The sequence below is a fragment of the Akebia trifoliata genome, chromosome 14 (assembly GCF_017979445.1).
Source record: "Akebia trifoliata isolate Shusen 1 chromosome 14, ASM1797944v1, whole genome shotgun sequence".
Lineage (NCBI taxonomy): Eukaryota > Viridiplantae > Streptophyta > Magnoliopsida > Ranunculales > Lardizabalaceae > Akebia > Akebia trifoliata.
The window spans coordinates 28,453,513-28,467,350 of NC_141388.1; positions in this window are offsets into that span (position 1 = coordinate 28,453,513).

The following is a 13,838-nucleotide window of genomic DNA, read 5'->3' on the forward strand; positions in this document are numbered from 1 at the left end:
CGTTGGTTTAATTTGTTAGTGTACAAGTCTTTTACGGTGGATGTGTAAAAACTTGCAATTACTTAAAGACATAACTAGTGAATTTAATGGCAGAGACAAGATTTGTTCAGCTGACCCCAATTTCGACCAGCTTTCTCAACCCTCTCAGTCAGAGCCTATCATCACCATTATTTATCAAAGCCTTATCCCAAAGAAATGGGGTCTTGAATAGCATGACCCTGTAAACTCCTAGTTTCATTGGCAGTCCCTCTTGCCATATATATTTGGTTGAAAAAAACGTAATTAATTCACGATTTTAATAGTTGTCGGTTAAATCATGATTTTTTTTTTTTAAGAAATCACTCAAATTTATTTTTTATAGCATTTTTTAAGTGTTATTTTATCAACTTCTTCTGAAGCTTTCTATTGCTGAGTTATTCCTGAACCCCAACTTTGTTACCATGCCGCTTGCAATGGGGTATGTGCACTTCTTTCAATTGTACTGTTACAGGTTAAAATTTCTGTTCTTCCAAACTTATGGAGTGATCTTGCACAATGGCTATCATTTTTTATGCTTAATTGGCAATGTCAAGAAGAGTGGGAATTTGACACTCCCAACTGATATGCATACTAAAAGCAGCTTGATTTTTCTGAGTGAATATTTCATCTTGAGTTTAAGAGTCGTGATAATATGATTTGCTAGGTGGCATACTCAAATCGACTGATTCCACCTGACATGGACAAGTTTGGGAACCTTAGATCTGTATGCCTCGGGATACTCAATTGCACTTTCCCCATAAAAAGTGTATCCCAAGGGAACTGTGCATCCCGAGGTATACATATCTACAGTTCCCGAACTAGTCCACGTCAGGGAGTCTAGTATGCCACCTGGTGAGTCATATTATCAGTACTCTAAAATTAATTGTGTCCATTTTTTATTACACTTGAAAAATCGGATTCCAACGAGAACTGATTCATAGTTACACGGGTTAAAGAAAGAGAGGGACTTTAATTTTATACCACTTGAGAAATTCGAATTATTTAACTAAACATATTAAATGCAGATCACTTAGCACCAATGGCACTACTTCATCCCTATGATTGCATTCCTTATAATCACCAAGGACCAATTTCTTTCTGAGTGCTGATAAGATGACTACCCCACGTGGCATACTCAATCAACTCCCCTGACGTGGTGGGGTGTGCAAGAATCATAGACTTTTATGCCTCCGGATACACAACTGCACAGATTTATGGGGATGTGACGGTTGTGAATCCCGATGCATAAAGTTTATGGTTCTAGCACACCCCACATCAGAGGAGTCGATTGAGTATGCCATGTGAGTGGAGGAGTCATATTATCACAACTCTCTCTCTCTCTCTCTCTCTTTTCATTAACAAAAAATGATGACAAGGACTATCAACCCACTCGCCTTATTAGAACTTCATTGGGTTTTTTATGCTTCGTTAATTAGTACAATATGTTCTATGCAATTTGATCGTTTCTCACTTTTTTTCGGTGAACTAAATGTGAGGAATTGAAGTTTCATAGTTTTGCATCAATTTTGTTCTTAAATTAAAGGGACCCACGTTTTGAGCTCAATTCATATGTAGGTTTTGTTCCCTTGTTTCAAAAATCGAGTTAAAATCATGAAGATGAACAAGTGTTTTCTATCCTTGCTGTAATTTGCCACAAACATCCCTAACAGTTGAAGATTCTAAAAATGAGAGGGTTTGGTGTTTGCTTGGATGCTTCAAGATTCAAAGATCTCCCCTTATGAAGAGACAGAGGTTCCATTCAATTGGGTATACGGAGGCAGTTCAAGTTTTGTATGCCTCATTGTGGAAGATAGGGCTGTCAGTGGGCTGGGCCAGGCTTTTTTAGACTAAAATTTTTGGCCTATTTGTGGGTTGGCACGTATGTAAAATTTTCATGTTAAAAATTGTCCAAGTCCAATCAACCAGGGACCATGGATAAGGCCTATCTTCAAATTGAAAGGCCTAGGGACTCAAGGAATTTTGGTGTGAGTCCGTGCTTATTTCATGGACCAAAGCCCATTCAATTAGGTCCGACGTTCATGCCTCTGAAAAGGAGTGGGAAAACGACCATATCAATCAAAAGTTATAAAAGAAAAAAAAAACAAAGCAGCATCGTCGTCTAAGACGGCCTGATATTTTGCAAGAGCAATTTACCCTTACTTTTGAAAATATTTACAAAAGACCCATCACTTTTTGCAGCATCGCATACTCTCCTTCATGCTCCAAAAAAGTGCTTTCTACATTGCCATCCTCAATAAAATCATGTCTCATGACATGTTCCCCAGTGAGACTTATAGAACTTTCGTCAAATTCTCACTTCATCAAGCGATTATGATCCCATGATTACCTAAATCACATCAAAAGTCGAGAGAAATGGGAAGATGGAAAGGGAATCTCTATATTACCCCCTCAACAGTGCTGAGAATTTAGGTATGGTCCATGTAAAGTTAGTGCAAAGTTCTCCGAGACTGTTAATGTATGGACAATTTTATGGCTTAAAATGCCCTAAAATTCTATAAATAGAAAGCCTTCTCTTGGGATGGGAAGAACACTCTCTATGCCTCGAGTTTATAATCAAATTTGTGAATTACTATTTTGGGGATCGAATATGACAAAACTCCCATTTCGGCTATAGGTTTTCAAGTGATGAGATCACAGGTTTATATCTTGATGTGGCTGATAATCTTGTGCTAGAATTTTTTTTTCTAATTCTTCATTGGTTCAGGACGGTTGAAGGAAAGAAGATAGAAGGAAAAGACCTCGGCATAGTACCGGGAAAAGACCCTTCAAAAATTTAGTTAGTAAAGTGTATAAGATGGTCAAGGAAGAGAATAGTTGAGATGGGAAAAAGATGAATAGTGAAAAATGCAGAGGAGATTTTCTTAAGGGATGATCTCAGTAAAAATTTGCAACCCCTTCATTGCCTTTGAGATGGGATTTTATAGCCTATACTATAGGATAAGTGTCACGACATGATTGGCCAATGTGTAATGCCATATGGAGCATGAGCTAGACGAGAACTGTTAACTCTACTTTTGGATTTTGCAAAAGTGTCATCAATCTACGGGTGCGGATCCACTTTTTCTTTTTTGGGAGTCACCACCTAGTTTTACAGTCTAGGAACCAAAAAATGACTGTAAAGGATAAGAAGTACTGAACTACAAAAAAAATATAGGTACAGGGATCACGTTATAGGATTGGAAGTTGTTAGGCACCAATCTCGCCCAACAAATGTCGATTTCTACTTTTTTCAAAAATTTTACATTGCAAAAACAACCTAAAGAAATACAATAAGAGTTACCTTCCCTTACCTGAGTGATTACGACGGACAATTTTCTCATAAATTGGTAATGAGCAATCCTTATTTGAATCCTCTCGCTTTTATCTCCGTTGCTAGATCTGCCTCTGACTTTCGAGATGAGACTTTCTTCCCTTAGATCTGGATCTTTTACTGACTTTTTGGGTGTTTTTAAGAGTTTCTGTGTGTTTTTAAGTGAAAAATTAAGATTTAGGGGCTAAATATGAACTTAAGATTTCAAATTTAAGATTTTTAGAAGTCTTGGGAGAATTTTTAGCCTCTATTTTCTAGGATTTTCTTGACCCTAACAAAATTAAGTGGTGGATGTTCTTTTTAAAAAAGTTTTGTGATAAGATTAGGGTTTGGATTAGGTCTGTTAGAGATAAAGTTTATCTCTAACTAATCTATTAAGTTGTTTAGATTAGGATAATATTTTGGATATATTTATTTAAATTTTAATTTACGTAGAATGAGAATTTTTTAATTTTTAGATAACCTCCCAATAGAGGGTTCTTTATTAAATTATATTTTTTACTTCTTTGGGACCCCCGATGTTCTTTATTAAATATCATGTGAGTCCCACTTAAAATTTGGCCCGTAAGCTTAATTAATTGATTTTATTTGTTCAATAATTTTTATTTGATTTATTAAGATTTCACTTTAGTTAATTAAGGTTTTAATTATTAGTTTCTAATGTTTGATTTTTAGGATTTAAAAAATTATTGTTTTGCCCTCAAAGAGGGCTTTTGTGTTGAAGTTATTTTTGACATTTTGGAATTAATTTTTCGTAAAGAAGGCAATGAGAGTATTGGTTTGTCTCACTTATGGATTTTTAGTGTGAAATGATCATGTATCCTATGAGAGATATTTTTGTAATTTTATTGAATTTTGTGAAAATTGATGAAATAATTTATTTAGTTTTAGTTTATTGTTTTATGTATTCGAAAGGATTTTCATAAGCGTAATGTAAGCTCTAGGGATGTTATGATGTTAGAGGTATTCTGGTAATTTGATCATTTTTTATGATTTTTCTTGTAAAGCTTATTTTTGTCTAAAAATAATGATTGCTATATTTTTTGGGTTATATTTTCCTAGCGGAGTATAGTTTTTAAAGTTTTACTTGTTTGAAATATCTCATCTGAGCTTTGAAAACATATTTAGTAACAAATAAAAATTTTGAAATATTCATCAATTATTGGGAACTGTCGCAATTAGGTTGACGCATTGATTAATCAGACGAGTGCAAAAATGGGGTGTTTACACTTTGTACCCATCCTTTTATTAGTGTTGATACGTGAGTTTGATTAACATTATCTCATGACAATTAATGTTGAATTGATATGATTCACTATTCAGGGGTGGGTGAGTTAGAGAATGTCGCTCCCACATCAAATTTGGTAAGTTCTTTCATATATTGAATTAAATGGGAGAGATTTGACATGTGGGAAGGCCCAGGTCACATTTAATTCCTTGTTTATTCAAACATGATTACTAAGTTAGAGGTATTACCGTCAGTTCAAGTTGTTACTTTACCAACCTAATTTGACATTTTTAAGTTGACTCACAACTTAGTTCAACTCATTTTTTTATTTGGAACATCTCTGTATTTCATTATTTTCATTATTCCTTTCACCTTGTGTTCTTCACGATAAATTTTGATCTAAATTAATGAAGGTAGTATCATTCCACTTATTGTTCTGCAATTATTAAAACATTAAATTGTACTTTGATAAATCCCATCTTAGTTTACATTGGATTTGTGTTTCTTCTAATTCCTTATTACTATTTTATCTTGGGACCCACTTAGTTCCCAAGGCACATGTCCTTATCTGAATAATGTGATCAAAATAGTTTTCATAATTGCCCTATTTTTGGTAACTCAGTATACCAAGGTGGAAAAAACCAATCCATTTCATTCTTAAGGATCGTTTAAATGTGATTAATAAATGAAGGTGGATCGTTATATCGTTTCAATTGCAATAAGTTGTGATAAGGATTACTTATCATGGGGCAATTTATTTTCTTCAAGACGATATGAATATGGGCATGGTAGGACATGCGACGAATTCGCACTTCTCGAAAAGACCTCGCCATAAATGCCTTTTTAAATTTCAAACAAAAGTAATGATGAGGGTGAAAGCGCCCTCGATCAGCAAATACAGATCCAATTTTTGGGACTCACGCCCTAGTTTTATGGTATAGAAATAAAAAATTGACTAAACAAGATAAAGAAAAAACTACGAATAGACTACGAGTATGTAGATCAAGTTACGGGATTAGAAGGTGTTAGGCACCAATTCTACCCAATGAAAGTCGATCTCTATTTACATTGTAAAAATGACCTAAATCTAGAATAACGATAAGAAGATTACATGTTTTACCTAGGTGACTGCAATGATTGGTTCCCTTAAAAATTGACGATGAGCGTTCCTCATGCAAAATTCCTCAGTCTATATCCATTTCTAAAGCTATTCTCAAATTTCAAGATGAGAACTTCTTCTTTTTAAATCTGAATATTTTCTAACTTTTCTAGGTGTTTTTTAAAGTTTCTAGGTATTTTTCGAGTTGAAAATCAAAGCTTGATGGTATAGTTATGAGTTGGGACTTTAGATTTAGGGTCTTAAGAGTGTTTTGGAGAGTTTCTTACCTACTTTTTCTAGGATTTTTGAAAATTCTTACGAGATTTGGTGGTAGAAATGTCTTTTTAAAGAAGTTTTAGATAGGGTTAGAGTTAAATTAGGTTTCTTATGGACAGAGTTCATCTCTAATCTTCAAGTTGTTTTAGACAAGATTCAAGTTATTTTTTTATTTGGATTCAGTTTCTTTGAGTTACGTAAAATTAAATTTTTAATTTTTTGGAGTCCCCCCCCCCTCCGTTTATTTAATTATTTTAAATTCTTTGAGACCCCCGATAGAGGGTTCTTTAATTAAATGTTAGGTGATCTGCCACTTAAAATTGGCCCATTGACATAAGTAATTGCATTTACCTGTTAAAAATATAAATTTTGATTTATTAAGATTTCAATTTATATTAATTAAGATTTTTAATTATTGATTTCAGATTTTTGAATTTTAAAATTAGAAAATTATTGTTTTAGCCTTACTGTCTTTTGCATTGGCATGTCATTTTTCGATGTTTTAGAATATTTTGGAATTGAGAAGAATATTGATTTATGTAATTTATGATTTTTTTTTTTTTTTTTTTTTTTTGTGAATTAAAAGGGTTTCGATTGATTTTTCATTTTTTCTTTTACTTCAAGTTAAATTTTTGGTCTTTCAATTGAATTAGGAACTCATCATTCAATGTGAGGAAATTTGTCATGATTCGAAGGGTTTCATTTCATCTAATGGAAATAGTCATCTTATGTGAGAAAATTCGTCATTTTATGTGAAAATTTTTCATTTGATTTGAAAATTTTTATTTTCCTAAACGAGGGATCTATAGATTTTTTTGATTTGCGCAAATATTATTAAAAGATTATTTTTCAATCCCAAATTCATGTTTTTCTAAGAATCGAGATTTTTAATAAAGTTAAAGGGCATTTTGATAAAAAAATTTTACAATTTTTCGTAAACTTCTCCGATTTTAGTTTTGTTAAAATCGAAATCTCATTCCAATAACAATAACAAAACTTTTGAGACATTTTGAAAATATATGAATCACTATGGGTATTTTCATCATTTTATAAGTTTTTTTTTTTAATTTTGACGACGATTTTTTTTTGTTTGGTTGTCACAATATGATTATTTCTAAGTTTAAATGTTCCATTTTCAAAGTGTTGTGAGGTCTCTAAGTTATTGAAACGTGTAGCATTCTTAAGCGTACGTATTTCCTAAGTCAATATTAAATGATAGTGATCCTAAGCGTACATAATTTCTAAGTTGCACGTATAGAAAATATAGAGAATGGAGAATGACTAAGAAAGGAAATGAGAGAGGGCCTCTTATACGTTTTTGGCTGTTGTATATATCATGCGCTCATCATTAGGGATACATAGCAACCAAGTGATAAGTTGTCGAATTAGGCACTTGTAAAAATGAGGTGTCTACAACATCCAACGCCAAATAAAAAATGGGGTCTTTCAATCGACTTCTCTATCTGGATACTACTTTGGATGAACTTCTCAATCCTTCTGGCGATCAAAAAAGAAAAAGACCCAAACCTTCTGCCCCTTCCAAGAGGAAGAGGTTGGTGAAGACCTCAACTGATCTTGCCTCTTCCAAGGCTGAGAGCAAAAGTGTAAGTCTTACTTTTTTGTACCTTCTTCAGGCTACATCGATTCAAGTTCTAAGTCTAAGTCCTCGTCTCTCTTTATTACTTTCAACTCCAAACAATCCGTAGCCTAGAAACCTCGGTTTGAAACCACGATGGCCCGATCATAGTGGATGAAAATGTCCTATCATCAACTGCGACAGCTCGAGTGGTAATTAAAGTTATTTTTCACCCTCTTGATAAGTACGCCTTGACTACAGTTGGTGACAAAGCCCTCATTAAATTTTTTTCCAAATTTTTAGCTTAAATCCTGAAAAATACCTTACGCCCAATAGGTTCATCTACAATTAATATTTTCCTATGGTATTTTTCAAATATGGAGAAGTTTAAAGGGCAAATAAGAAATGCAAAAAACATACAAACATCATTGCCATATTTTTAGTCATTCTAAAAAATACACCAAATTTTAACAAAATTGAACACCTAAACAATGTATTTCCAACTTAACAATACAAATAACAATCCTATAAAAAGAAATTTAAATCCAATAAAAAATGTTTGCATTTAAACTCACATTGATAGATCAAATACGTAGGATTATTGCTAAACTCATCATCCCCAATCATTTGCATTCAAACCCACATTGATGAGTAGTTTCCAGATGTCATGTGGTTCTATCATCATAAAGATTGAGAAGATAGTGAATAAGAGAGTAAGTTCAAACCTAAGGTTGAAGAGTGAAAGCGCCCTCGATCCACGGGATATGCAGATCCGTTTTTTATTTTTGAGGTTTGGGAGTCCTCACCTAGTTATTACGGTCTAGGAACCGAACATTGACTCTAAAAGGCAAATAACACTAATCTACGAAAGAAAATACGGGTCCGGAGATCACGTTACGAGGTTAGAAGGTGTTAGGTACCAATCCCGCCTGGCAAACGCCGGTCTCTACTAATTCCCAAAAATGATTACATTGCAAAATAGACCAAAAATAATAAATAATAATAATAAAAAGAAAGTTACCTCACGGATTACAACGATTCCCTCAGTACTGACAGAGAGTATCCTCGTATGTATTTCCTTACTATTCGTCCGTCACCGAATTTGATTTCTGATCTCCAAGTTGAGGTATCTTCTTCTTAGATCTGTGAGTTTTCTAATTTTTTTTATGGATTTCAAGGTGTTTTGAAAGGATTTTTGGGTATTTTTTGAGTTAAAATTGGGATATGGATGTTAGGTAAGAAGTTAGGACTTCAAAATTAGGATTTTGGGAAGGTTGGGGAGGCTCCTTAACCTATTTTTTTTAGGATTTATTTTTTGATACAAAAATAGATTGTAGAGACCCTTATTTATAGATTTTTTACGAGCTTTTTAGATAGAGTTAGAGTTAGATTATGTTAAATAGAGTTAGTGTTTAATTAGAATTATTTTAGATAGAGTTAGTTTAATTAAAATTACATTAGTTGTAGAGTTTGATTAGAATTCTATTAGATAGTTTTAGAGTTTAATTAGAATTCTATTAGATAGTTTTAGAGTTTAATTCGAAATTAATCTATTAGAGTTAGGGTTTGACTTTGGTCTTATTAGATTGATTAGGATTTTGACTTAAGTCTTATTTGATTGACTTGATTTTAGGATTTTGACTTAAGTCTCACTTAATTGATTAGATTTTAGGATTTTGACTTAAGTCTTACTTGATTAACTTTAATTTTAATTAAGATTTCACTTTACATTAGTTAATATTTTAATTATTAATTTCGAAAATTTTAATTATTAAAATTATAAAATTATCGTTTTGCCCTCAAAGATGACTTTTTACATTTTAAGTCATTTTTCAATGTTCCAGTATATTTTGGAATCGATTTTTCGTAAGAAATTCAATGAAAATATTGGTTTGTGTCATTTATGAATTTTTGTGAGAAATGATCGTAAACTTTATGAGGGGAAAATTGACGAAATGATTTATTTGATTTCAATTTGTTATTTTATGTGTTTGAAAGAATTTTCCTAAGCGTAATGTAGGCTCTAGGGATGTTTTGAGGTGAGGGATATTTTGGTAATTTAGTCATTTTTAGTGATTTTTATCGTAAAGCTTCTTTTTGTCTGCAAGATGATGATTTCTATATTTTTGAGGTTATATTTTCCTAGCGTAGCGTGGTTTCTAGAGTTTGTTAGTTTGGGATACCTCATCCGGATTTCTAAAACATATCTAGTAACAAAATAGAGCACTGGAATAACCATCCATCATTGGAAATCATCGCGATCGGGTTGACGAGTTGATTAATCAGGTGATTGCAAAAATGAGGTATCTACAAAGAGTTTGGTGAAAGCTCGAATCGAACAATGCTTAAGCCACCTTCTTCTTCCTTTAAGCTTCAATGGTCAGTGCCCAAACCATTCAGGTTTTTTGAAGTCAAGAGAGAGAGAGAGAGAGAGCTCAAATCGAACAATGATATGGGCACCTTTTTCAACGATTGGATCTTAACGAGCTTGGTAGTTTTTAAGTTTTCAAGCTTCAATGGTTAGGGTTTTTTATAGAGAGAAACTCGTGAGGGAAGAAAGAGCTTCAATAGCTGTACATAGAGATTCGTGAGAGTGAAAAGAAGATTTTTGAGTCGATAAAGGGAGACTCATGAGAGAGAAGAGAGGTTTTTCAAGTTTTGTTTTGGTTTTTAGGGTTGCGTGAGAAAAGAGAGAGCTTCAATGACTGTAGAGATAGACTTATGGTCATATTTTGTTGTTCAAAGTGAAGAAAATAAAATGTGAAAAATGAATATTAAAAGTTAAAAAGATGGGGTCATTTAAATATATATATATATATTTGTTGAGGGAGTTATGTTTAAATACCTTAAAAAGTGTACACGCTATGTGTTGGACAGTTGTATTGCAACTTTTAAGGTTAGAAGGAAACATCCTTAAAAGGCCTAACGATATTGTTTTTGCTTATGTCTTCGAGTCTGTACATATGTATATATATATATACCTGCAACACACATTGCGACACACATATAGACAACGTGTTTGTCTTATATGGGAAAAAATGTTTGGAATGGGCTGATTTTTTGTGAGGATGATCTCTGTGATGAGGGGATCATCCTGGCAAAAAATCATCCCATTCCAAAACTTGTAACCCCATCAAAATTGATTTACAAAAATTGGACGGTCTATAATTTTTCAACAAAAATTGAACGGTCTAGAAGTTTCATAATGAGCTGATTTTTGGCAAGGATGATCTCCTCACCACAGAGATCATCCTCACAAAAAATCAGCCCATTCCAAACATTTTTGCCCATATAAGACAAAACACGTTGTCTATATGTGTGTTGAAATGGTTGTCGTTTGAACCTGACCCATATATATATATATATATATATATATATGGGTCAGGTTCAAACGACAACCATTTCAACACACATATAGACAACGTGTTTGTCTTATATGGGCAAAAATGTTTGGAATGGGCTGATTTTTTGTGAGGATGATCTCTGTGGTGAGGAGATCATCCTTGCCAAAAATCAGCTCAATCTGAAACTTCTAAATCCATCAAAAGTGGTTTAGAAATTATTGGTAAAAAGTCAACGATCCACATTCTATATATATATATATATATATATATATATATATATATATATATATAATATATATATATATATATATATATATATATATATATATACAAATGGGAGGCATTCAAGGGTCATAAGTTAAAAAAACATATGTAAAACACAAACATTTTCAAAATATGGGTTAGAAGTTTCGGGTTGAGCTGATTTTTTGTGAGGATGATCTCTACGATGAGAAGATCATCCTCACACAAAATCAGCTCAATCTGAAACTTCTAAATCCATCAAAAGTGGTTTAGAAATTATTGGTAAAAAGTCAACGGTCCACATTCTAAATCACTTTTGATGGGGTTAGAAGGTTCAGCTCAATCCGAAACTTATATCCCATATTTTGAAAATGAATATTTTTACATATGTCCCTTGAACACTTCCATGTATATATATATATACATGGATAGGATCCCTTCACTCTTAAGAATGACTCATGAAAAAAACACATGATCCCAGCCCTTTAAATGAAAAATCCAATAATTGAGATTTATTTTCGGGATAAGTATCTCCGAGATTTGTGTTATCAAGATACTCATAAATCTCAACCATTGGATTTTGTGTTTAAAGGGTTGAGATCATGTGTTTTTTCCATGAGTCATTCTTAATACTTATCCCGAGGATAAATCTTAACCATTGGATTTTGCATTTAAAGGGTTGGGATCATGTGTTTTTTCATGAGCCATTCTTAGGAGTTAAGTATATATATATATACACTTGTGTGTATAACAATAAAATCAGTGTGGATGCAACATGAGAGCTTCAATTGACACCCCAACTTTTTCCTACTGCACCCTAACTAAAAAGGAAAAATAAGCCAATGGGGTGAGTATATCCATCCTTGCAATTTAAAAAAAAAAAAATATTAACAACATTATCAATATTTTTTACTTTGTGTCGTAAGAAATAAAAGAGTCAGCAATTGACAATGAAGAGGTCGAAGGAGACAAGCATCATCAAGTGTGCACCACCCTTCTTTTTCTTTTATTCTTGAGAAACTTCTAATATAGAAATGTCAATTTACACTTTAGATGGTATGCTTTAATCTTTATTTGGGATGTCATACATTATTTTTAATAATTGGTGTGCAATAAGTAAAAGTTGAGGTGACAATAGCTCTATACAATATTGGTGTGTAATAATAATAAAAAAAGCTTTTTGCAAAGAAAAGTTAACTAAAATACGACTTAGATTCAAAACATGTGTTTTAGACCGAATATTTCAAACAAATAATTCAGTGGATGACGTCATCAATGATCCATGCATGCATCCAAATACCCCTTTTTACTATAATAATTAACATTAATTTACTATATTTAACATCACACACTGTATGGCAAAAACCAGACCCAACTGCCACCTGTACACATCAAAGGTAGGACCCACATAAAATGGGGTAAAACTTTGGAGGAATCCGACCCTTTTGTGACTTCTGGTTCTTCATTTTTTGTAAATTGAGATAACCCTATTTTTTCAAACCACTATCTTACCCTTGACATTGGTCTTTTCTTGTGGATTAATATAAAAAAATTCTAAAATTTTTTAATTATTTTCTAAAATCAGCAATATTTTAACTTTGTTCATAAGATAATGATGATGTTGTCGTGGTTTTTTTATGATGACAAAGAAGATAGTGATAACGATAATGATGCCAATGACGATGTTCATTTTTCAATCTATATAATAAAACACAATAAAGGGTCTCGCTATTAATATGATTATGGAGGATAAATGTCTCATTGGAGTGGGGTCCAAATCAATCACTTTATTGTCTTTCCTCTTCAACGCCTATAATTTTATTATCTTTCATCTTTTTCCTTTTTAATTTTACTATATTTCCTCTTTTATCCTTTTTTTCAATAATATTTTTCAAATTTTATTACTTTTCCTCTTTTACTCATTAAATCTCAAGGATTTTTAATAATATCCCTCCAACTTTATTATTTTTTTCACTTTTACGCCTTTAACCCTAAAGAGGATGTTTGTGTCGTAGGCTACGGTACGTGAAAACTCTTATGAGAGAACATTGAGAATAAAATGGGCATGTTATATAGTATAATGAGATATTTTAAATATTCCCAAGAACAGAGAGGGCCATGTCAAACTAAAATTTTAATGCACGTATTCATATTCACTTCAATGTTGGGATCAATGCCTCGTCACTCTATAAATTTTTTAATTGGACAATCTTCCCAACAAATATTCCTACATGTTTTTGTGAATATTTTAAGAAAATCTTGTTCTTTCAAACTTATGACATGCCTTCTCGATCAATCTATTCTTATGTACGACTAGATAATGACTCAATTACTATCATCCTCAACCTCTAGTAAAAACTCTTAACTTTTCTTTTCAAAATAATAAAATAATTCAAATACCCTCATGTTTTATTTGTAGCAAGAAACTCTTGAATTTTCTTATCAAATTTAGTCATCTTCAACATCTATTTGATTGATAAAATTATTTTTAATGAGTTAAATAACTTGGTACTGGCAGAATTTGAATTTAGGTATATGTTATCATCACCCAAAGACTAAATAAACTAAGCTAGCTAACACCTTCATTGTGTGCATATAAATATTGAAGCGTAATTAACAAAATCTAGTGCGCCAAAATAAATTTTCTAGTATTATCCACTATCATTATGTGCATCTAAACATTTAAGGAAAATTATAAAAAAAACCTAATAAAACAATTATTT